Source organism: Panicum virgatum, chromosome 7K, assembly GCF_016808335.1.
Source record: "Panicum virgatum strain AP13 chromosome 7K, P.virgatum_v5, whole genome shotgun sequence".
Lineage (NCBI taxonomy): Eukaryota > Viridiplantae > Streptophyta > Magnoliopsida > Poales > Poaceae > Panicum > Panicum virgatum.
Window position 1 is genome coordinate 16,248,852 of NC_053142.1, and position 25,629 is coordinate 16,274,480.

The window sequence follows — 25,629 nt, forward strand, 5'->3', positions numbered from 1 at the left end:
GAGTTGGTTTTTCCCGGGTATTTCAAGTTCTATACACCGGTTAAACCGACACTGTTTGAAATGGGACGTCGGTGCAATTGACCAGTGAGATGGTATTTCCAAGGATTTCAGAAGTTGTACTCACCGGTTAAACCGACGATAGGTTTGAGTTAACGTCGGTGCAGTTGTCCAGAGACTTAGTTTTTCAGTTGATCAGTGGACAACTACACTCACTGGTTAAACCGATGATACGTCGGTTAATCTGCCCAAGTTGTAACGGCTAGTTTTCAGAAGGGGCAGTTTACATTCATCGGTTAAACCGACGCTGGCTATTGGAGGGACGTCGGATTAACCGGCGCTACGCAGTTTTCTGGCAGCTTTTCTCCAACGGCTCTATTCGTGTGAGCTGCCTATATATACCCCTCCAATGGGTCATTTTGCTACTCTTGACACCAGTCAACATCCAAACACTCATACTATAGTCAAGAGCCACCTTGAGCTTCATCTTTCACGTACTTGTTCATTCAATCAATCAAGAAGCAAGATTAAGGACTTGAGTAGAGAGAAACTTGTGTGCATCCGTTCTTGGTGATCGGTTCTTGCTCAAATGAAGGCCTTAGCTTGTTACTCTTGGTGATTGGCATCACCTAGGCGATCTTGGTGATCGAGGTGTTTCTCGCGGAGCTTGCCAAGGATTGTGGGAGCCCGGTGAAGAAGATTGTACGTGGCTTGATCTCCACCATGCCGGGATGGTGAACGGAGACTCTTAGTGAGCGCCCTTGTCTCGGTGACTTGGGGGGTGACAAGACTCTTTGTGAGTGTCACAACGTGGATTAGGGGTGTGTGCCAACACATCGATACCATGGGAAAAAAATCCGGTCGTCTCTTGTCCACTCTCTTTATTCAAGCATTTTTTTCATGTAATTTATTCATGTGCTTGACTTAGAGATCATAACTTCTTGCTAGACTTTTCTTCTCGTTATATCTCTCATAGCTTGTGTAGGTAGCTTAGTTATCCGGTTGGTGAATTGGTGCCTTACTAGCATTGCATAGGTTAAGGTTGCTTTATTGTGTTTTATAAATTGAAAAAGACCCAATTCACCCCCCCTCTTGGTCCATCGATCCTTACAATTGGTATCAGAGCCTCGTTGCTCATATGGTTCATTAGGCTTCACCGCCTAGAGCTATGGCCAAGATGGGTGGTTCGCCGCCTCACTTCGAGGGCAAGAACTTTGATTATTGGAAAGTTCGCATGGCCGCATACCTTGATGCGATTGCCCCCGAAGTGTGGTTGGCAACTAAGACCGGGTTCACCGGAACTCCCACCACGGAGCAATTAAAATGGAATGCAAAGACTAGAAATGCAATTTTCAAAGCCATTAGTGAGGAAGTCTTTGCTAGAGTAAATGGCATGGACTTAGCAAGTGATATTTGGAAACAACTAATTGAAATTCATGAAGGCTCCACAAAAGTTCGTGAGCAAAAATATCACTTGTTTAGAGCTAAGTATGATTCCTTAAAAATGCTAGCTCATGAAAATTGCAATGATATGTATTCTCGCTTGAATGTCATTGTCAAGGACATTAATGCACTTGAAATATCCAAAATTGACAGTGCCTCCATCAATCGCAAGATTCTCATGCTCCTCCCGAAGCCCAAGTATAACATCATCAATGCTATGCTTCAAAAGGAGAATCTTGACACAATGGAAGTGGGAGAACTTGTGGGCGAAATTCGCGCTCATGAAATGAGTATCCTTGGTATGTCCGAAGAGCCAACTTCAAGCAAATCAATTGCTCTAAAGACCAAGGCAAATAAATCCTGCAAGCTCAAGATGATCAAGCAAGAATCAAGCTCAAGCAATGAAGAAGATGATCATCATGAAAGCTCATCTGATGTTGAAGATGATGGAGAACTTGCTCTCATGATGAGAAAGTTCACACGCTTGAATGACAAGATCAATAAGAAGGGTTTCAACTTTGACTCTAAAAAGGGAATGTTCTGGCCAATGGATGTCAAGAACAAAATTTGCTACAATTGTAGAGAAAAAGGTCACATCCGTCCAAATTGCCCTAAACCGGACAAAAGAAACAAAGATAACAAGAGCAAGCATCGCCATGATTCAAGCGATGATGAAGAAGAAGAAATGAAGAACAAAAACAAGAAATTTGGGAAGAAGAAGAGCTATGACAAGAAGACCAAGCTCTTCCCAAAGAAAAAGGGCAACACCAAGAGAAGCTTCTTGGTAGAAAAACAAGAGTGGGTGACCGATGTCTCATCAAGCGAAGAATCAAGTGATGAGGAAGAAGATATCGTCACCATCGCCCTCACCAATGAAGAATCATCGCTACCTCCACCTCCAATGTGCCTCATGGCCAAAGGTAACTCTAAGGTATGTGAGAGTGAAGATGATAGTGATGATGAGCTTGACCCTAATGAATTTGCTAACCTCATTAATGAGTATACATCCGTTATCAAGAGGGAAAAGGGCAAAGTCAAGGTTCTTGAGAGCACTCGTGCCAAGTTAGAGCTTGCCCACTCCGATTTGCTTGGCAAGTACAATGACTTGCTCAAAAAGCACAATGAGTCACTTGTACTTGCTAAGCAAGTTGAAGAGAGCCACAAAAAGCTTAAACAAGAGCATAGGGAGTTGGCTCACAAGTATCAAGAACTTGAATTTGCCTATGAAGCAATTGACCCAAGTCTTGAGAACTTTGCTCATGAAACTATTGAGAAGGTCAATGCTTCTACTTCATGTGATGACCTACTAATTAATGCAAATGCTACTAATGCTTTGCCCGAGCTTGTACCTTCTAGGGAAAAGGAATTGATGGATCAAGTAGCAAGCCTCAAGAGTAGTGTGGAGAAGCTCTCAAGAGGAGAATACATCCACAAGGAGATTCTCTTCAACAATGCCCGTGACTATGGCAAGAGAGGTCTTGGTTCATTTCCGGAGCCAAACATAGCTACTACTCCTTCTCCGGAGATCAAGATCAGCTTCATCAAGGAAGTTGGTTCATATTGCCAACATTGCCAAGTCACCGAGCACCACACTAGGGAGTGCACTTTACCATCACATCCTCTTCCTAATTTACCCAAGAATTACTCATCAATGTTTCAAAATAACCATTATCTCTTGAGTAAGTGAAGGGCAAGGTGAAGGCCAAATTCATTGGCAAACTCACTAAGAAGTCAAAGAAGAAGCTCCCCAAGCAACTTTGGGTCCCAAAAGCTCTTGTCACACATGTGCAAGGCCCAAAGCTTGTTTGGGTTCCTAAAACTAAAAAGTGAATTCTCATGTGTGTAAGTGAACTACAAAGCCAGTGGAAAATATTGGGTACTTGATAGCGGTTGCTCTCAACACATGACCGGCAATGATAGCATGTTCACCACTCTTGAAGACCCCGGAGATCATGAACATGTCACCTATGGTGATAATTCAAGGGGAAAAGTTTTAGGTTTGGGTAGAATAGCAATTTCTAAAGATTTATCTATTTCTAATGTCTTGTTTGTAGAAGCACTTAGTTTTAATCTCATTTCTATTGCTCAATTGTGTGATCTTGGACTAACATGTGCCTTTGACAAGAATGGTGTTGTAGTAACTCATGAAGAAGACAAGTCATTGGTATTCACGGGGTTTAGGCATGGCAACATCTATTTGGTGGATTTCTCTTCAAAGCAAACAACCTCCATGACATGCCTCTTCATCAAGTCTTCTCTTGGGTGGCTTTGGCATAGAAGAATTGCTCATATTGGCATGAGCAACCTCAAGAAAGCCCACAAGAGAGGGATGATCACCGGCTTGAAGGACGTTACTTTTGACAAGAACAAGTTATGCAAAGCATGTCAAGCCGGAAAGCAAGTTGTAACACATCATCCCATCAAGACGATGTTGTCTACCTCCAAGCCGCTCGAGCTACTTCACATGGATCTCTTCGGTCCAACTACATACAAGAGCATTGGTGGTAACCTCTATTGCCTAGTTATCGTTGATGATTTTTCACGTTACACTTGGGTCATGTTTCTAGGCGATAAGGTTGAAACTCCGGAAATCTTCAAGACTTTTGCAAGAAGAGCTCAAAGGGAGTACAACTCTCCAATTGTGAAGATCCGGAGTGACAACGGCACCGAGTTCAAAAATATGAAGATTGAAGAATGGTGCGATGAAGAGGGCATCAAGCATGAGTTTTTCGCCACCTTCACGCCTCAACAAAATGGAGTGGTGGAAAGAAAGAACAAGACACTCATCACCCTAGCAAGAGCAATGTTGGATGATTATGGCACGTCCGAGAAGTTTTGGGCGGAAGCAATCAACACGGCATGTCATGCATCCAACCGAGTATATCCTCACCAACTCCTCAAGAAAACTCCATATGAGCTCATCACCGGGAAGAAACCAAATATATCCTACTTTCGAGTCTTTGGTTGCAAATGCTTCATCTATAAGAAGAAAAGGCTCGGTAAGTTTGAGAGTAGATGTGATGAAGGTTTCTTTCTTTGTTATGCATCAAACTCCAAAGCATATAGAGTATTCAATCAAACCTCCGGGTTAGTTGAAGAAACATGTGATGTGGAGTTTGATGAATCTAATGGCTCCCAAGAGGAGGTTGTTGGCTATGAAAATGTAGGTGATGAGGAGATTGATGAAGCTTTGAAGAATATGTCCATTAGGGATATCAAGCCGGAAGAGGTGCATGAAGACAATGATCAAGGGGGAGGATCTTCCTCATCCACACCAAGCACCTCCACGGCACCCCAAGTGGATGAAGATCAAGAAAAGGATGATCCACTACCTCAAGAAGATGTGCCAACACCAACACCCCAAGTCCAAGAACAAGAAGAGCAAAGTGTTCCACCACAAGCACAAGTCACCCATGATCCACCCCAACAAGCATCCACTCAAGCACCGCTAGTGAAGCATGGTCGCATCTCCAATGATCATCCAATTGGTCAAATCATTGGTAGTCCTTCCAAGGGAGTAAGAACTCGTTTCAAGCATGCTTCATTTTGCGAATATTACTCATTTGTTTCTTGTATTGAACCCACTAGCATAGAGGAAGCGCTTGAGGACTCGGATTGGGTGATGGCCATGCAAGAAGAATTAAACAACTTCACCCGCAATGAAGTTTGGGTCCTCGAAGCTCCTCCGAAAGACAAGAACATCATCGGCACCAAGTGGGTCTTTCGAAACAAGCAAGATGAACATGGGGTGGTGATACGCAACGTATCCTTCAGTATCTTCTTCAGGCTCACCCATTGCAGTGTCGTTGAAAAGGAATTATAATTGACTGCAAAGTCAGGAATCCTGTCCTCTTCTTCTACATTATTATCCAGCACAATTCCTCTTTCGCCATGCTTGGTCCAAACATAGTAGTTCGGCATGAAACCACTATTGAACAAGTGACTATGGATGGTTCTTGATGATGAGTAATCCTTCTCATTCTTACAGAATTTGCATGGACAACGAACGAAACCGCCATACTTGTGTTTCTCGGGCGCTTCTATGAATTCATGCACTCCACCAATGAACTCCTTTGAACGCCGATCGGCCATGTACATCCATTGCCGACTCATCTAGGTCCACAATACATTTATATACATCATTGTAGTGTACAAATAGTTCATTCATACTATAATAAATTTGAATTCAAATATATAATTGATAATGCATATAACTATAATAAATAGATATTATTCACTTATCAAATAAATTAAATGATAACTGCTTATAAAAACCAATTGCTAAGTTATGGAGAAAAATAACTAACCTTTTTTGAAAAAAAACAAAATTTCGCCTCCCCTCCCCTCACTCAGCTGCCATGAACAGTGAGTTCACGGCAGCTTGGAGGGGGGAGGGGTTGGGGTATTTATAGGCGTGGCTCAAAGGCACCGGTTGGTGCTCAACAACCGGTGCCAAACAAAAGGCATAGGCACCGGTTGATGTTACCAACCGGTGCCTTCGTTGTGGGCACGTGGCGGCACCCGGCCATGGCAAAACCCTGTGCCATTGTCCACCCTTTAGGCACCGGTTGGTTCCACCAACCGGTACCTATTCCTCCTTGTTCTTTTGGTACCGGTTGGTGGCACTAACCGGTTCCTATATTGGGGTTTTGGTACCGGGTAATGCTTTAACCCGGTACCAAACCCCTTACCTTTGATCGCCGCTGGCCAAAGGTACCAGCTGCTTTTGCAGCCGGTACTGATGCGTGGCATTAGTACCAGTTGCAACAGCAGCTGGTATCTTTGGCCAGGACCTTTGGCCTGTTTTCTAGTAGTGTTTCTAGTTATAACTTCTAGTTGTGCACTTGTTTTTCACATTATCATTTTGTGCACATACTTATGGAAAGCTTAGCTCATGTCATGCTAGTTCCGTGATTTTGTGATCCACCATAGTATTTTTCAATTGGTATCTTCATTGATATCATACAATTGGATCATGAGTCATGGAACTAACTCCCTAGGCTACTAATCTTCTCTTGAGCTATATTTTTTTGCAAGACCTTTTTAAGAGCAACATCTTTTAGGTGATTTGATTCCAAAGGGGGAGAAATGTGGATCAAAGCAAGGTATTTTCTCAAGGAGAAGAAGCATATCCCAAAGGGGGAGAAATACCTAAGTGAATCAAGTCATGAGAGAGAAGTAGCAAGAAAGGGGGGAGGAACAAAGGGGGAAATCATGGTTTTAGGGGGAGGCCAAGTCATCATTGGATGGTGGTAAACATCCAAGTAAGCGTAAGCTGTTTTCAATAGATTTCTATTGGTATCAAGTGGTTAATTTGTCAAATTCTGCAAATTTATGCTTGCTTTGATTGTGTTGTCATAAATCAACAAAAAGGGGGAGATTGAAACGAACATGGCACCATTTATGCCATTTCGAGTGATTTTGGTGATTGAATGACAACACAACACTTGGACTAATATGATTGTTAAGATGACCATTCTCAGGCTTTTAGGTTCATGTGATGACAAAGAGGAAGAGAAGATAGGCATAGCAAGGCCCGAAGGGACGCCCCTACGGGGGTTCCTCTAGTCGGAAGAGAAGCTCTTCGGATTAGGAGCACCGGAAGAACTGATGCCTAAGCATCGGTGCATCCGATGCTTGTCGGAAGAACCAACGCTATGATGTTTGGTGCAGGAGGGAATCGAAGCCAAGTAAGCCAATAGGCACCGGTTGAACCGACGGTCCAAGAAAGGGCATCGGTGCATTGGGCGTACTGTGTACCAGAGACAATGTCAAGTGCCCAGGAGAAGTTTCTTCAGCACCGGTTCAACCGACGGTGCATCGGAGTATTGCGTCGGTGCATTGATGTCAAGAAGGCTGTGAGTGACCGGTTTAACCGACGGGCCAGCATCGGTTCAACCGGTGGTCTCTGTGTCAGCAGTCAGGAGTTCAAACGGCTACTTCGTGTCTTAGAGTATCCGATGATACGCAGATTTTCTGCTGACCGTTGGAGCAACGGTGTTGGCGCTCCTCAAGTACCCATTTTATCCCTTGTTTATCCTTGATAATGGCATGAATTTAATATCAAAATCACTAACCGTCCTAATTATTGGTCATTTTCACACTTGCACATATATTTTGGAAGAACTTCGTTTTTGCAGGTTTTTGGCCTATTTTGGAGCATGAAATGACGAGGCCCGTGATCGAGCGCTAATACAGAGAAAGATGAAGGCCAAAGCCCAAAAGAAGGATCAAAGCCCATGTTGATTCGAAGCCCATTCATGCACATCCATCCTCCAAGAGAGCCCAAAGGACCAAGCCCACGAAGATGAGATCAAGATACTTCGGGATTAAGCAAAGCAAATGAAGATTTAAGGAAGGATTCCCTATCCTATCCTTTCCTCGAAGATATCTCCAAGATAACGACGTCAAAAGGGGTGCAATCGTGAAGGACATAAACTCTAGAAGATGCGAGGAGTCTGCACACGAAAAATGAGACCGAGGCGAGCCCAAAACAGGGTAGGCCGGCCGGCCCAGCCCATTTTCAAGGCGGTTTAGCCTCCCCTTCGACCGGTGGCTTCCTCAGCTTATAAATAGCTCGCACCTTATTCATCTCGAGGCACCTTATAAATAGCTAGAGGTTCATGGTGGAACTACCAAAGGGGGTTCGACTTGCTTCAGAGTATTTCGCTCAAAAGGGGGGCATCGTGACAGGCCATCTCCACAGAGTAGGCAGAGTATCATGGGATCGGATTCGAGATTTTGAGTTTAAAGATGCTTTTGATTGAGATGCAAGATTTATTTGCTCGTTAGCTTGAACTACAACTAGATGACGATAGGCCAAGTCATGTCTTTGGTTTTGCTATGATTAAGCCTATGTTCATGGACGATATCAACCTTTACACATCACCCATATCTGTCAAAGGTTTACCCTTTATATGCAATCAATGCTTCACGTTAGGATAGATCCGTTAGATTAGATGGATAACCTTAGGTAGTTCTTTGTCGATCCACGGATTGATAAACCTTGGGGGAATACTCTAAGGGAAAAGCTACACGAACCGTGCGCTTGCAGTATACAAATCGGGGCGCTAAGGAGCGTCAACAAGCTTTTCTGGTGCCGTTGCGAGGGATCGGCAACACGAACCCTAGGGCGATCTATCTAGTTTTTGGACTAACCCTAATTTTATTATTGCATATATCCTGTGTTTCTTGTTTGTGTCCATGAATGCAGGTAAAACCCTAGACACAAAGCGATTGACAAGTTCTCAATGTCCATACTTTGACAAGTCCAATCTCACTCAAGCAAGTTGATGGCTACGTGAAGACCCGCTCTTTAGTGGTAGGTGCTAACTTTTGTTAGTGGCCCAGCATCCGCTATCGAGTCCCCACTCCCCAAAGCAAAAGATGATAAATAAGGTACACCGCCGTGTCAATTGATTTTAAAGACTAATGTTTTTGGGAACAATTGTTTGTTCAAGCAATAGGTATGAAGCATGCCCGCGAAGAAAATCGTGCGATCGGATCATCATCATCTCCAAAGTGTTACTGTTGTAATGAGTTTTTTGTCTAAGATTAGAGAAGTACCATGAGAAAATAATAGATTATTTTGAAGCTCCATCAAGTCTACTTTCCAACGCATCAAGAATCATGAATTTTGGAGATCGGTGTGAAGAGTTATGGTAAAGTCTTTCAACGCTGCGTGTTCTGAAATGTCTCGGGACAGAGCGTAGTGCCGGAGTAAAACGACCATAACTTCTTCATCCGGAGTCCGTTTGGGATCAATGGACACTCGTTGAAAAGGTAATTTCATAAGGCTTTCCATGGAGTAGAATTTTGGTACATGTTCTGTGCAGGATGATCAAGGAATTCAACGAAGAAGAGGGAGCAACAAACAATGGAGAAAGTGATGACGATGTCGCAAGATGTTTGGAGAACCTTGTGCACAAAAGTTGATGATTTGAAGTTGACCAACGCTAGATGCAACAAGATTAGAGGAACCATGATGCCACCCATCTTCTCCATGGGATGCTCAAGAAGCTTCTAGTCGAGTGCAGTCAAAGAAAGAGACCGCTCTGATCATCGACACAAAGCACGGGAGCCTCCTTCGATCCCGACACCTTAGGCAAAGCAAGAACCATGGAGACCGACCATTAGAGCCATGCTACTCACTGGTGAATTAATGGTGATGACCTTGAAGCTAAGGATGCACAACAAGACGCTCCGAAGACCACAAGATCAAGATCATCGACATCTTCGGATCGATTCGTAAGAAGTCATTGTTATCATCAATATTCTGCTCAACCTCAGAAGCAAATAGCAGCATATTTTTGGATATTCAAAAGCTCCACGAAATTCCCGTCCCAAGAATCAAGAACCAAGTCAATCGGAGATTCCTACAAGCGGGTATGGCCAAAACATTGAAGGTTGTGCACTCTGGAAATTTCTGGACAGCACGCAGCGCCAAAAGTGAAACGGACATAACTCCCTCGTTTGGACTCCGTTTAAAGCGAATGACCACTTGTTGGAAAGGTAATTTCATAAACATTTCAATAGATCTATATTTTGGTATATGTTCTGTTGAGTATACAGGAGAGATTCCATGAAGAAGAGGCAGGAGCAACGCGATGAGAACAAGATAGAAAAGATGACGATGACAACAATGAAGTGGAGCTTGGGCGATATTTTCATCAAGCATACATGATAAAATTAAGAGGATTAGAGCAGAGAAAGAACTCCAATGACATTGGCAAATGAAGGCACAAGCGGTCGACCTTCGACAAACGAAGATGTTGCAAACAAACCACGACGGATTACAAGAGCGCAACATTCAACACATGGAGACGTGAGAAGCAAATCACGACGGACCACGAGGAGTGCATCAAGATGACATCTCGCACAAAGCACCACGACTCCAATGAGTATGTAAAAGCTCCGAGGCTAAGGTATACATTGAATTCTCAAGCTTCTATTGGTTTTGTTGATAATCGTTAAAAATCTCATGCTCGAACCAATAGGTGGAATGAAAGTTTAAATTCTACGCCTTGTTCTTTTCATGATGATAGGCTAGAGTTTCTTGAGAAGGTTGATTTCATGCTTAAAGAACCTCTGCCTAATAATGAGCTCCGCGCTATGCAAGAAACACATGCTGCATTTAATTACACCATGCCTTGTTGATGAAATTTAATTGAGGATGTGATTATGTTGCATATGTTTACAAATAATTGCAAATCTCGATCTTGCTTTGCGCTTGGTCAAGCTCATGACCCTAAAAGAGCACATGTTGGGAGAAGCCCCGAATTTCACTAACCATGCAGGACATGAAACTCAAATCATGAGGAGGAAAACCGTGCCCAAAATTTTGAACACCATCATTAACGTCTTCAAGTTTCAAGAAGGGACGTCGCTAAGCCTCATCAATTTTGTGCACAAGTCCAGAGATTTACAATGCAAGAAAGTTGAATATTCAGGATCTCCATCAATCCTCGGTTCAACGCATCCATGATCGATACAATTGAAGACCCACGGGAGGAGCTATGTCTCAAACATCGGAGATGCACATGCTGAAATCAGCACGGGGCAGATTGCAGTGATAGGGAAAAAGGGGCATAACTCCCTCAATTGGAATGCGTTTTGGGCAAATGAAGACTTGTTGGAAAGAAGATTTTGTGCACCTTGCATTGGACCAATTGGTTAGCGCAACTCCCAATCTAGACAGAAGGAAATTCTGTGAAAAGAAAGGTAGCGATGAAGGACAACAAAGAAGGAGGTGACGATGATATGAGAGACGATTGGGCAAGTTTTCTATTAAGCGTGATTGATCATGTCCAACATGGTAAGTGGAATAAGAGCTGCATAGAACACCTTCACCTCTTGCATGAAGGACCATGGCTTCACATTAATTTGAAGGTAAGAAAGTCGAGCTCTATGACTCTAAATGAAGCGCTTTGCGGGAGGCAACCCGATCTTTTATTTTATATATATTAATATGACCGTCTATATTGCACTCTTTAATCGGAATATCAAGTAACATTGTATCATTGCTCTAATAAAAACCACAACTTCATGTTGTTCATTCTAAATGTTATTGAGGGAGCACTTTGTTATTTGATCTTGGGAAACTTGTAGACCTTTTTGTGTGCCTATTAGTGTTTAGAGTCTTTTTATTTGTGTCCTTTTAGAGGGAAATATGAAGTGTTGCACCACCCTTTGATTCTAAACTTGTGGCTAGTTAACTTAGGCTAACTTTTTATTTTGTTTTAGACCACCTCATCATGTCATATCATTTTGTTCACCCACCCCGTGTTGCATTGCATACCATGTTGTTCGTCTCACCCTTGCATTGCATTGCATGTTGCATATAAAAAAAAACCTTTTCTAAAAATATTGACTAGCCTCGCTTTTGAGATCCTAAAACCCTTAGGAAAACCACTCATAGAGCAATCCTAAAACCATAGGTTATGTTTTTCATTCAAAAAAAATCTAACTTTTTTTCTCTCTAGTTTTTTTGAAAAAAACGACCTTAGATAGAATTTCTATACCCAACATTCTCTCTTCAAAATTTTTGTTTTAAGCCAAAAAAAATATAGGAAACCCATAAACCTACTTCTAAAACCTTGTTAGCTTGGTTGCTTGGTCCTTTTCGATAAATAACCTTTTCATTGACAAAAGCCTCACTTCTTATGAAGTGTCGCGAAGGTTTTTTGTCACTCTTAGCAATTATTTTTGGATAGGCTAGTTGCGGAACAACATCGAAATGTCCTTTCAACCTTGCTAACACTTGTTTTTACTAACTTTGCATTTGCACTTTGCATCCATTCCATTGTTCATGCACTCATTTTGCTAGCTTGGTCTCAACTTTATTGATGAAAGCTTTCATATCCATGTTAATGCTTGACGTGAGCATTTTCCTTTTTGCAATCTTGTGTAAGCATGGTGTTTAGACATGATTGAAGACCATCATCATTCAGTTTTATAAACCAAGCTATGAGGTTGCATTTGGTTGGTTTATAAGCTTTGCAATGCGCTTTATTTTTTCTTGTGCTATGAAGGCCTATTGATCTTGGGATAGACATGGTGTTTTGACCTTGGTTAAATAAGTCTTTGTGTCTATGGAGAAGTTCGGCAACCTAGTTGTAAACATGGTATTTAGAACTAGGTGTAAATGTTGTCTTTGTTTATATACCTTCCTCTCATTTGCATTTACACTAGCACACACGTACACTCACTAGTTTCGCTAAGCTAGCTATGCCACAAATTGAGATCTTAGGAATGGTGGGTTTGTTGGCATTTGTCTCTACTCCCGACCGTCACCTTGGGGGTAGATTGTGCACTTGAATTGTTTTGCAGGCATGACAAAGCGTTCCCATAAATTCGTGATCAAAGAAGAAATCAAATTCGTCAACATCTCCAAAGTTCGAGAGCAAGCCCTGCTGTTTTCATCAAATTTTGCACATAGACAAAGAGGTACAAGGAAGAAAAAGTTGATATTCAGAAGCTCCATGAAATTCCCGTTCCAACGCATCCAAGATCAATGAATTTGAAGACCCGTACAAGGAGATATGGCAAAAACTTTGGACACTGCGCGTTCTGAAATTCGGAACAGATTACAGCGCTGGGATAAAATGGACACAACTCTCTTGTTCGGAATCAATTTTGGGCAAATAAGGACTCGTTGGAAAGGAAAATTCGTGCACTTCATAATGGAGCAATGTTTCAGTACAGTTTTTGTTCTGGAAATTGAAAGAAAAATTCGTGAAGATTCCTCAGCAATGGGACAACGGGGAATTGAAGGAGGCGACGACGATGAGAAGCAAAGATTGGGACCATGACTTAGTACAAGAAGAAGTTGAAGGAAATTGAGACAACAAAGGTGAAGACACATTGAAGATGATATTCATACACATGAGGGAAGGACTTCAAGAATTGCAAGATGGTCCATCTTCTCCTTCTACGCCTAGCATCATGCTAAGCATGGGGAAGGATTTCGTGGACAAGGAAGAAAGATCTCATGGAGTAAGATAATCACGGTTGCCACAAGATTCTCATGATTCATCTTCCATGCTTAGCACAATGCTTAAGTATGGGGGAGGCCACGCTACACTTCATTACGAGCATCGAGAAGAACGGTAATTCTTCCTCAACTCTCTCTTTTTCTAAATGCTTGTACATATATGCCTTCAACCATAGATGCAACCTTTGTATATACCTCTCAACCTATCACATGGCTTCTAGGAGAACAATCTAGTTTTGTTTTTGTTTTCAATAAGTGAAGGATCACCATCACTTTGTGCTCACCACATTGATACATTTTGTCAATGCCTTGTGCTTATGGAAAAATGATGAAAGTTGCTGCTTTGTTTTACCTACGCTATGTTGCATATGACTTGACCATTTGCTCTCAATTAAATGGAATTAAAATGATTAAATACTGGCTCTTTTATTTGTGGAGGTTAAATGACTAAATTCTAAACCCACATATTATATTTTGCTCTTTGATTTAAGTCTACCGATGACCTTACACCTTGTGATTGTTTAATTTGAAAACTTAATTCCTATGCTATCTACATTTGTGAATCTCTTGCAAAGTTCTACCTACCAAAGCTTATACATACATATTCTTTCATGATGAAACCTTTAGATTGCAAACTTATATTTTGATGAGTTGGATTAAGATTGATTTCTTTGGTATGAGACTAAGAAGCTGGTCATTCCGTTTTTTTGTGTAACCTTCTTTTTGCTAGCCTATTTATCCATGCATTGTGAGTTTCTACTTCGGGAATTTTGCAAACCTCGCTGGATATCCACCCTAAACTAAAAATATCTTTTTGTGATTACCTCCTTGAACACAACCCAATTTGAGTATGGATTATCATTTCGACGGAATCAAAGGAATCAAGGGCACCATATAAAGAAAAGTTTTGGGAGACAAGGCTCTCCGGAGATTCAAGAGATTCTACAAAGAAGAAGGTGAATTTGAGATACCTACCCTAGTTAGTTGGTTCTCCCACTATTCATACTCGAGGACGAGCATTCGTTTAAGCATGGGGGGATGGCTGGGTAAGTATTCTATGCTATCAAAAGTTCTAAGGAGCAAAAAGAAAGAAAAAAAAGAAAGAAAGAGAAAAAATAGAAAAATGAAAAAAAGGAGAAAAGAAAAGAAAAATGAAAGAATAAAATGGTCCTTAGGTCTTTTTGCCTTCATTAATTTTCCAAGTTACTTTGAAGAATTATTCCATACTCAAATCATCCAACCATGTGCAATCCGATAACGAGAACTTCATTTGTGTCTCGGGATCATCCATTTGCCACTTGCACATGTCCACCTATCTAAATGTGTGTGTTTCATCTTTCTCCCTCTCTAACATTATTTTCCAATGGCCTTTTTGACTGGTCTCAGTAAATCCAATAGATCTCTCTCTTAGTTTGACAATATTTCAGATATAATGTTTTGCTAGGATTGTTTTTACCTACGAAGCTCCACATAAGCCTTCCACTTTTATATATGAGTATAATAGGTTGAAGACAATCTAACGTAGGCTTGAGCGACTTGATGAGATGAGTATTTCCATGATCTTTTGCAAGAGAACCTCACTTATGTTTGATATGCATTCTTTTGAAAACTCTTCACGATGAAACAAGGTAAAGGTTTGAAGTTCGCTTAAGTTTGAGAGCATTGCATTTATTTATTATTGTGGCTTGTTCTTTAATTGCTAGTCTATCTTCCATAATGAAAAAGTAGCCGGTCACAACATGAACTTAAATGCTAAATACTTGAGAGAGCAATATGTCTTGTTATGTATGACTAAGTGCAGAGAGGATATTGAGGGGCAACGTTGATTTCTTTATAACCAAAGCTCCTGGACTTACTCGAGGACGAGCAAGGTTTAAGCATGGGGGAATGTTGGCGCTCCTTAAGTACCCACTTTATCCCTTGTTTATCCTTGATAATGGCATGAATTTAATATCAAAATCACAAACCGTCCTAACCCCGGCCTAATTATTGGTCATTTTCACACTTGCACATATATTTTGGAGGAACTTCATTTTTGCAGGTTTTTGGCCTATTTTGGAGCATGAAATGACGAGGCCCGTGATCGAGCGCGAATACGGACAAAGACGAAGGCCAAAGCCCAAAAGAAGGATCAAAGCCCATGTTGATTCGAAGCCCATTCATGCACATCCATCCTCCAAGAGATCCCAAAGGACCAAGCCCGCGAAGATGAGATCAAGATACTTCGGGATTAAGCAAAGCAAATGAAGATTTAAGGAAGGATTCCCTATCCTATCCTTTCCTCGAAGATATCTCCAAGATAACGACGTCAAAAGGGGTGCAATCGTGAAGGACACAAACTCTAGAAGATGTGAGGAGTCTGCACGCAAAAAATGAGACCGAGGCGAGCTCGAAACAGGGTAGGTCGGCCGGCCTAGGCCCATGGGGCCGGCCGGCCCAGCCCGTTTTTAAGGCGGTTTGGCCTCCCCTTCGATCGGTGGCTTCCTCGGCTTATAAATAGCTCGCACCTTATTCATCTCGAGGCATCCATCCACCCAGAACTCGATGAAAACCTAGGGTCAAGACCGGAGGGAGACGATGGCCGCCGCAAGTCTTCGAAGTTGTCTAGGAGATGGCTTAGGCCACCCCTAGCCGCCATGGCCTCCCTGCGAGGTTGTGCCATGGTGGAGTTCATGAGCTAGTTGGAGTCGTCAATGGTATGTACTCGGTGGTGATGATCCAAACGAATCTATTATGTGAGTAATGATAATCATGTCTTCCGAATCTATTAGCGATCATGTTCTCTCTTTCAATTTCGTTCTTTTCTTTGGGTATGCTTCATCCTAGATCTATTATTGAGATAGATCGCTTAGCATGATCTTGTAGTCATGGTGGCTAGAGGTTCATGGCGGAACTACCAAAGGGGGTTCGACTTGCTTCAGGGTATTTCGTTCAAAAGGGGGGCGTCGTGACAGGCCGTCTCCACAGAGTAGGCGGAGTATCGAGGGATCGGATTGGAAATTTTGAGTTTAAAGATGCTTTTGATTGAGATGCATGATTTATTTGCTCGTTAGCTTGAACTACAACTAGATGACGATAGACCTAGTCATGTCTTTGGTTTTGCTATGATTAAGCCTATGTTCATGGATGATATCAACCTTTACACATCACTCATATCTGTCAAAGGTTTACCCTTTATATGCAATCAATGCTTCATGTTAGGATAGATCTGTTAGATTAGATGGATAATCTTAGGTAGTTCTTTGTCGATCCACGGATTGATAAACCTTAGGGGAATACTCTAAGGGAAAAGCTATACGAACCGTGCGCTTGCGGTATACAAATCGGGGCGCTAAGGAGCGTCAACAAACGGCTACAGGACTTGGTGGCCTATATATATGCCTCACCCCGGCCATTTGAAGCTTGCTGGAGTTGCTGGACATCCCACACACACCCAAGAACATCTCCAAGCCATACAAAAGCATCAAGATCATATCCTTAGCCCTTAGCACACTTTGAGAGTATTGTGTAAAGGATTAGCTCTTAGTGAGTGAGATTGCAAGGCTTTGAGCCTTTGTGCTGTGGTTCATTAGCGAACCAAATCAAGAGTTTGGTGCGCCAGCACCTTGGAGCGTGAAGCTCGCCGGCAACGTCATCGACCCTCCTACTTGGTGTGGAGCGACGACGACATCTTTGTACGGGGTACGTGGAGATCCCCATCCTTTATGGAGAAGCTCCTTAGTTGAACCCGGGGCCAAGGTAACCGTGATTGTGTTCACGGAAGAGACTTGGTGGCCGAGTAGCAATACTCTTAGTGAGTGCTACAACAACGTGGATGTAGGTGTGCCTTTGTGGCTAACCGAACCACGGGATAAACACCCGCGTCTAGAGTTTGGTATCTCATATCCCCTCATTAAGCTTCTGCATTTCTTACTAGCAATTTGTGTGCCTTTGCTTTCATAGAATAGTTCTTGATAGGAAAGGCTATAGGTTGCTACACTCTTTTGGTATAGGGGTTTCACACTAGAACTACCTAGTTGCACATCTAGATAGCATGTTTTAGTTTATGTTTTGTACAAACTAGTTAGAGCCATAGGTCTAAGTTTTTATTACTAATTCACCCCCTCCCCCTCTTAGGCTAGAGCACCCGATCCTTTCAAAATGGCAGGGCTAAAATCTGAAAAAAAAAAGGCAAACCCTCTAGCTGGAATCGAACCAGCAACCGTAGCAATGGCAAGCGCATGCTTTACCACTAAACCATTTACTTTGGTATGTGATGAGCAAGAAGATTTGTACTATAGAACTATACTAAAATATGCGCTGGAGCCTCGCAATTACAGCTAGCTAATTCCGATGTGCGGGCCTGAGGGCCAATAGCATCGCACCACATGGCATTGCCGGTGAAATCGGAAGAGGAAGAAGAGGGATGCAAACGGAGGGACCGATGCGGCGCAAGAAGCAGAAGGCAAAAGATAATGCGACGGGGCAACCTTGTGCTAGTCCATCATCATGGGCCGTTCTCACGGCGGGGCTAGACCCTTGGGCTCTACCAAGTGTTTTTTCATCTTTTTTCTCAAATTTATGACTATTTTATTTCAAATATAGTTCTTAGCAATTAAAACTTCCTAATGTATATAGTTTTTGATATACATGTATATATTTATTGAAAATTTACATTTATATTTAAACTTCCATATTTTACATGAATATACAAGTTTTTGATATAACACAAATCTTGTGAAAAGTTTAGAAATGTTCATAGGTTCATAATGCAAAAATTGGCATGGTCAAACTTGAATCACTCACTTCAAAGTATCCTAATGCTCTGATTACGCATAATTTGACATGGTCAAACTTGATCACTCACTTCAAAGTATCTTAATAATTACAGATTGATTATGTATATTTGACCTGGTGAACCCTAATCACATAACTATAGCTTAGCGACATTCCATGCTTGTTATGATTTTGCATAGTGAACAATCTTTATCACTCGACTTGAACAAACTTGATCACTCAATTCAAATTATCCTAATTATGCACAGACATGGTGGTTAAACATTGCTACCACGGTTGGTGTGCCAAAGAAGGCCATGCGGAGCCTCGCCATGCTAATCATCTGGGAGGTCTGAAAGGAGCAATACAACAGAATTTTAAATCGACAAGAAAAGTCAGCAACTATGCTAATGGAGAAAATTAAGGTGGAAGCAGGCATTTGGATAACAACAGGAGCAAAGCAGTGGCAGGCTTAGGATTTGAATGTTGGGTATTCAAAAATTTAAAACGTAAAGCAAAATGGCTGTTTTATACCTATTATTAACATATATACATTTGGTTATACCTTCGAATACTATATATTAGCAAAAATAATAGGTATTCCTTATTCAAGGAATAGCCTTGCATACCAAGTGGGCCCGCCCCTTGAGCAAAGAACTTAGCATCTGTAATTTCACGGCTGTAATCTTTTGTTACCAGTTCCCTCAGTTGTACTCTTCTTCTCTATCAATGAAATAGCCATAATATCGAAAAGAATTATCCTAATTAATGTATATGTTTATTAAAAGTATAAACATATTTTATAAGTAAAAACATTTTTCATAGAACACAAACCTTATAAAAAGTACTTTGAGATTTTTTTTCTTTTACACGCTATGAATACTGGTATCCCAAATTCTGGACCCGCGCCTGCTCGACAACAATTAAATCCAAATGGATTACAATAATTTGATGGTACTTTATTTTTTACATATATCTCAAAATCAACTTTTCAATAACTTGATCTGGCCATGACTCGCTGGCAGGCAGGCTCGTCCCTCCCAAATTGACCCACCAAAACTTACGCTCGCTTCTCTCGAAATCTTTTCCCGCTTACTAATCCCGCCAGATATCCCCAACGTTACCTTCTAAAAGGCAGGCCCTAAGAGCATCTTCAGCAGACTACTTATCACTCATATCCTATATATTATTTCTCTCCATTACCAATAATACTTTTTACACTTTTGGTAGCAAGTGTTGTAGCAGACTACTCCAAAGATAGGGTGGAGGGAGAAAACCCCCTACATTTGAGGGAGAGGGAGGTGTGTTTTGGCGATTGCCAAATTTTTTTTGGTATTGACAATAAGATTGGTAGTCTGCTGGAGCACCTCCCACTACCTAAAGGACAAATTTTTGGTATTGGGGAGAGAGATATGTAATCTGGTGGAGATGCTCTAACCCCTAACTCCCGCCTGATAGGACTCCTATCTAATTAATCATGGCCGACTGCAAAGGGGGCCGAGAGTCCGCAACGCACCGACTACCGATGGTGACTCCATCTACTGCCGCCGGCATCGACGGGCGTCCGGTTCCTGGCACCGCGACCACCGACGGCTATCCGGTTCCTGGGGGCGCCTGGGTCAAATCGGCTCATGATGCCGGCGCCGCCCATGGTTCCCCTAACCGTCGGTAACCGGTCCGGTTTGACCGGTTACCGGTCAAACCGGTCCGAACCGGTTCCGGTTTGACCGGTTACCGGTCAAACCGGTCCGAACCGGTTCCGGTTTGACCGGTTACCGGTCAAACCGGTCCGGACCGGTTCCGGTTTGATTCGGTATAAACCGGTTCAAATTCAAAATTTAAATTTGAATTCAAAAAAAATGAAAAATTCTCAAAAAATTCCTAAAAATACTTCAAGATGCGACAAATTTAATGGTGTCAAATTTTCTCAAAAATTCGTTCATTTAGTATAGTTTGCGGGGATTTAAAGTTAAACAAAAAAAACGTGCATACAAAAGTATACAAATACAATGTAAAAGTAGTACAAAAGAGGGTTGGAGGGTTCATTTAGACTAAAATATGTTATACAAACATTTATTTAGTATACTTTGCGGGCATTTGAATTTAAACCAAAAAAGAAAAAAAATTGAATTTGACTGGTTACTAGTCAAACCGGCCGGTATACCGGTCAAACCGGCCGGTATACCGGTCAAACCGGCCGGTAAACCGGTCTAACCGGCCGGTATACCGGTACGAACCGGTTGAACGGGAAAGTTTGAATTTAAATTTGAATTTGTCCGGTTCCGACCGGTAACCGGCCAAACCGGTCCGGTATACCGGAACCGGAGGCCGGCGGTGTTACCGGTTAGCGGTCGGTAAGTTGAACCCTAGCGCCGCCGGGGACAAAGGACCGCTACAAATGGACCAAGGGCGCTGGCGACGAAGGGACCAAGGGCGCCGGTGAACGTCGTCAACTCGTCATCCTTCTCAGGTCTATGGGCTCAATCCTGACAATGAGTTAACGTTTTATCCTCCACAAACTAGGTACGCTCAATCCAAGGAGGAACAACCAGCTAGCACTCTCCCTTTTTAAGGATTTTTGTATGGTACCTGCAGCACAATTGCAACTACAACTATTCCCCTGCACAGGGTTGTTATGGAATGTGTGAGTTAGGATTAGGTGGTAGGTGATTATCATGCATAAGTTTGGGATAATGTCTTGTTGTCTCGGTTTGAATAATGCAATGCTAGGACTACAACTGGACCAGAATTAAGCCCTGTTTAATTCTTAGCTGCTTGTGATCTCAGAAAGGATTCTGCATATGATTAATATGCCACTCTTGTGTCTCTGGCCTATGTAAATTTGCTGGACGTAAATACTGTAAGTTCTTTTTTCTACTTTTTGAACATGCACATAGCAACTGATCAAAATACTACCACTATTATTCATTTTAAAGCCATGACATCTTAACTCTGAATATAGGTTGTGCTCCACTGAAAGTGATTGACTCATTTGCTGAAAAGATAATTGAAATGCTCACTGTTACAGAACCTCCTTTTTACCCTCATGTGTACCTACACCTGTGTGCACTGTCAATTAAATTGCAGCTTTTGTTATTTATTTCTTAACCTTCAGACACTGGGAAGTATATCAAGATGTTGTGTTCAATGCATATCTGTTTACTTCCCCCTTTTGGATCTAGCCAGTTGTGACTTGAGAACTTGTGGCTAAGATATCCTAGCTTGAAAAAGTTTACTGATGGCCATTTTATTAATGTTTTATATGTTCATATGCATAATTGTTATCGCCTTTCACCTTTTGTGATTTCAGTTTGCTGGTTTGTTCTATGGTGATTGTACTGCATTTTATTTGTTAATTTACATGCCCTTTGGATTACATACCGTGTGTTGTACATATCGTTTGATGAATTGGAAACCTGGAAGTTTCGTATTGCTTTGCCTAATAAACTTACATTTTCATGGTGTGTAGATTTTAGAGATGATTATAGGGACGAAACCATCAGGACATATAAAGAATGGTTAAGGCGTCAAGATTATCTTCCAGACATCTGTAATCTCTTTTCTTTGTTTCTCCAATCAAACCTATATTACTTGCGCAAACCAGAATTGTATATACTGATGCTTTCATTTAATAATGCTGTATCATATTTAGAAGACGATGACATTGAGTTTGGAAAACCTCTTGACGAGGAAAGTACTACTAGCAACCCATCTCCACAAAAAGAATCGCCATCTCATGCTCGTCGAAAAAAAAGAAAAGGAAATGGTGTGCTATGCGTCCTACAACATTTTACAACATCATCTCCCCTGCTCCATTTTTTTCACCATCAGTATATAATAATATTTTCCAGTATCATTTAATAATAAAGTGTCATTGATGCTCTTTTTGTCCCTGAAGCTGAGGAAAATAATATTTTCCAGTCAAGCTACAAGGAAATCACAGGATGCAAAACATCCACAATTCATAGTCATGGGTACATGTCTAAACGTCAAACACAGAGGGAATCAATGCAGGATCGACTAGAAGAACAAGCCCGTGCTCCAGAAGTAGCCAACCAAAAAAATATTGAGCTACAAGGTCAGGTTGTCAGTTTAAATGAAAAATTAGTGAGTCAAGAAGCTGAATGCAAGTGAAAGGAGATTGTGAAGAAAAATTCCAACAGTTTAAAGAGGAAGAGAGTAACAAACTACAAGCACTTCAAGAAGAATTTACGGCTGCACTTGCAGCCAGTAGAGGAACCCCTTTTGTTGAGGTAAATAATTATTTGGATATCGACTACACCCATGATGGTACTGAAATGTCATCTAATAAGTTCCTTCCACTATCTTTTCATATGCAGACTGCCACAAAAAGCATCGACCAAAGTGAAGCTGCGCCAACAGTTAATGAGGGAAGTGTTGCCAACATTCTAGCTTCTAATGCAAGTGAAGCCCCAACAGTTCTAGTTCAAAATATTCCGCTATTGATTGCACCCATGATGATAATGGAATATATGCTAATTTCCTACCTTATTTTTCCTTATGCAGGCTGCCCCTAAAAGCATCGCCCCCAGTGAAGCTACACCAACCGTTCAAAAAGCTGCTACAAAAACACTAGTTTCTAAGCCCCCGCGAAGTGTTTCTCAAAACAACAAGAATTATATTTCTACACATCAACTGATGAATGCTGCTGTAAAATGTGTACGGACACGAAGCCAACAGGTATAAATGCAAAACTGATTTGTAGACAATACTTGCAAATTTTTATATGACCTCAATCCTGTGTTCATTAGTAATGACTTGTAGCTTAGTTCTGAAATGTCTGTGTGTCTGAAAAAACAGCTGATTTCAAAGCTGCCATGTGATGCTTGGATTAGCAGGAGACCACCATGCCTAAATGACACACCCAAGTTTAGGTTTCCAGTATCTTCTCTTTATGATGTGATGGTTGAATTGATTATATCTGACTAAGGTGAAAAAGATTTATTTGTGCATAGTAATGACTTTTACTACTGATGCCTCATGTTAATTTGTTGAATAGATGAGATAATGATAAGTTTGTACAACTGATGCCCTCCTATTTTTAGGCTTAATTTCTTTTGATGGTGTTGCTGTTTGGCAGCACCAATTTCTAGTTCCTCTGTTCATGGTGATGTATAGAAAGTTGCCTTGCTGGCTGGGTGTTTTCTTTCTCATTTGAATGCCAGTTCATCTAGAGAATTAACCTGGCCTTGTGTTTACTCCTTTTTAGGAATAGAATTAGTTGCCAGAAAATAATGGAATCTGAAAGTTCAAGTATGTCTTTTTTCCTTCATTTTCATGCATTGTGTTTTTTATGTTTAAGAAACAATTAAAATATGTTGACAGCCATATTCTATGGTAACAACAGATGTGGGTGCATAGATAGGAGAACATTGAAGCTTTATTCTTCCCTGCTAAACTTGGAGAAGGTGCGCTGTGCATAATAAATAGGGATAGCAACATCTACTCCAAAATTCTACAACTGGACATACTTGATACACTATGGAATCAGAATAATATATTAGTCTACAGTTCTCCAAAATTCTACCGCTGGACATACTTGAGGCCATATTATAATTCTATCTATTTTCCTACTTTGTCATATATTAGCCTATGTCATTACCTATGGTGAATTGGTATTTTGACTCTATTATATACGTTTGTCATGACCGACAATTATTTGTCTCTACCATAATTGTTCAAAAAAGGAAGACTCGCTAGTATACTGAGTAGTTGCTGATGCAAATGAGTTTCTTTTATTCTGCAGGATATTTGAACATAAATGGATCACTCGGACTTGGATGCCTTTCATGGTCAACACAAGGAATCATGGAGTGCCGACCAGTGCTTGCTCTAGCCTACATAAGATAGATGTTGGGTAATTTTGATAACCCAACACTAGCTATTTATGAACTATTTTGATTTCAGATAATGTATTGGGCACTTTATGTACTAGTTTTTACCAAAGTTTTAAATCGCCGGCTAAAACGTTTAGCGGCAGAGCTGCCGTTACGGCGTTTAGCGAACTATAGCCGGCATTTAGCGGGCTATAGCCGGCTTTAGCGGGCTAAATGCCATAGCGGCTAATCTTTCTAGAAGATATAGCGGTCTATAGCGGAAGCTATAACTGGCTATTTAAAACTTTGGTTTTTACTGATTGGAACAATTGTTCATGGATTCATGTCTTATTCATAATGATACAATTCATATTCTTGTATAATTCCTTTTTTAAATAATGATTTATATTATTTGAATATATCAGATGCGATATGAATTGCAACACAGATCTTGCTGATGCAAAATCAACTAAATGCAATGAGTGTTTGTTCGTAGCAACTATATACTATGGCAATGGCTACTTGCGTAGCAATACATGATGCTGCCACAACAACGGAAGTTGTAACAACTAACTAATGCAATGCTTTCTTGCGTTGCAATTAGAAGTATCGCAACATGACACAAATATCGTTGCAAAGCACCTATTGCCTCAAAGCTTATTGAAACGGCTCACAACCAAACTTCCATAGTAGACCTGGGTATGGGCCGCCCGACCCGAAGAACCCGGACCGACCCTCCCGAAAAAAACCCGACCCGACCCGGCCCGAGGAACACGGCGGGCGGGTCCGGGCCATGATTTCAGCCCGGTGAAAAATTCGGGTCGGGTGCGGGCTGAAAATTAAACCCGCTGGCTGGCCCGACGGCCCGGTCAAAAAGACACCCCGCAGCCAAGCAGGCCATGCGCAATGTTCTGGCAATCTGGCCCAACCCAACAGCCTGCAAAGTGCAAACCCTAAATCCTAAAATCCTCCCCCTCCAGTCATCCAGTGTCTCCTTCTCGTCACTCTACTAGCCGCCGCGCCGCCGCTCCCCAAGACCCCAACTGCGAGTGCGAGGCGACCTACGACACCGGCGCCCCCTCCCCTCCACACCTCGACGACGACTGCAGCGACGCAACCTCCATGATGAGCGCGATGGCCTGATCCATTCAGAACTGGTGGCGAGATCCCGGCAGTTCGCATCCTGCCGTGACGAGGCACCGAGGAACAAGCAGGCAAGCAGCTAGCCAGCAGCACGCAGCAAACCGGCAGTTCCCCTTGCTTCTGTAGTTCTATTCTGTAAGCCTGCATTGACTAATACTTTATTTGCCTATTGTTAGATTGGCCGTTGGTGTTTTGCTTCACGACATGGCAAGCCCATGGAGCCCTATGGCTAGTAGTGAAGAGGAGGATGAAGTTGAAGAGGTTGGTGCTGGTGCTATAGCAATTGCAACGCAGCAGAAGGGTGCTGGGCAGCAACAGGGTGGCGTCGGGCAGCAGCAGGATGGTGGCAATCAGGAAGAAAACTTGAGAGGAGCAAGCACACAACGGCGTGGAAAGAAACGAGGAAGATCAGTGGCTGGTTCATCTACAAGTGAAACACAGGCAAGCTCTCGCACATCCAAG

General features: G+C 41.9%; 1 long non-coding RNA gene and 1 pseudogene across 1 annotated transcript; both read left to right on the forward strand.

The window, feature by feature from the left end:
• The window catches only part of LOC120639957, an 85,227-nt pseudogene that overhangs the window by 9,420 nt on the left and 50,178 nt on the right, over positions 1-25,629 (forward strand).
• On the forward strand, positions 21,719-24,276 carry LOC120639849. Its single transcript, XR_005661717.1, has 3 exons — positions 21,719-22,440; positions 22,528-22,888; positions 23,955-24,276. It is a non-coding gene; the product is annotated as an uncharacterized LOC120639849 (long non-coding RNA).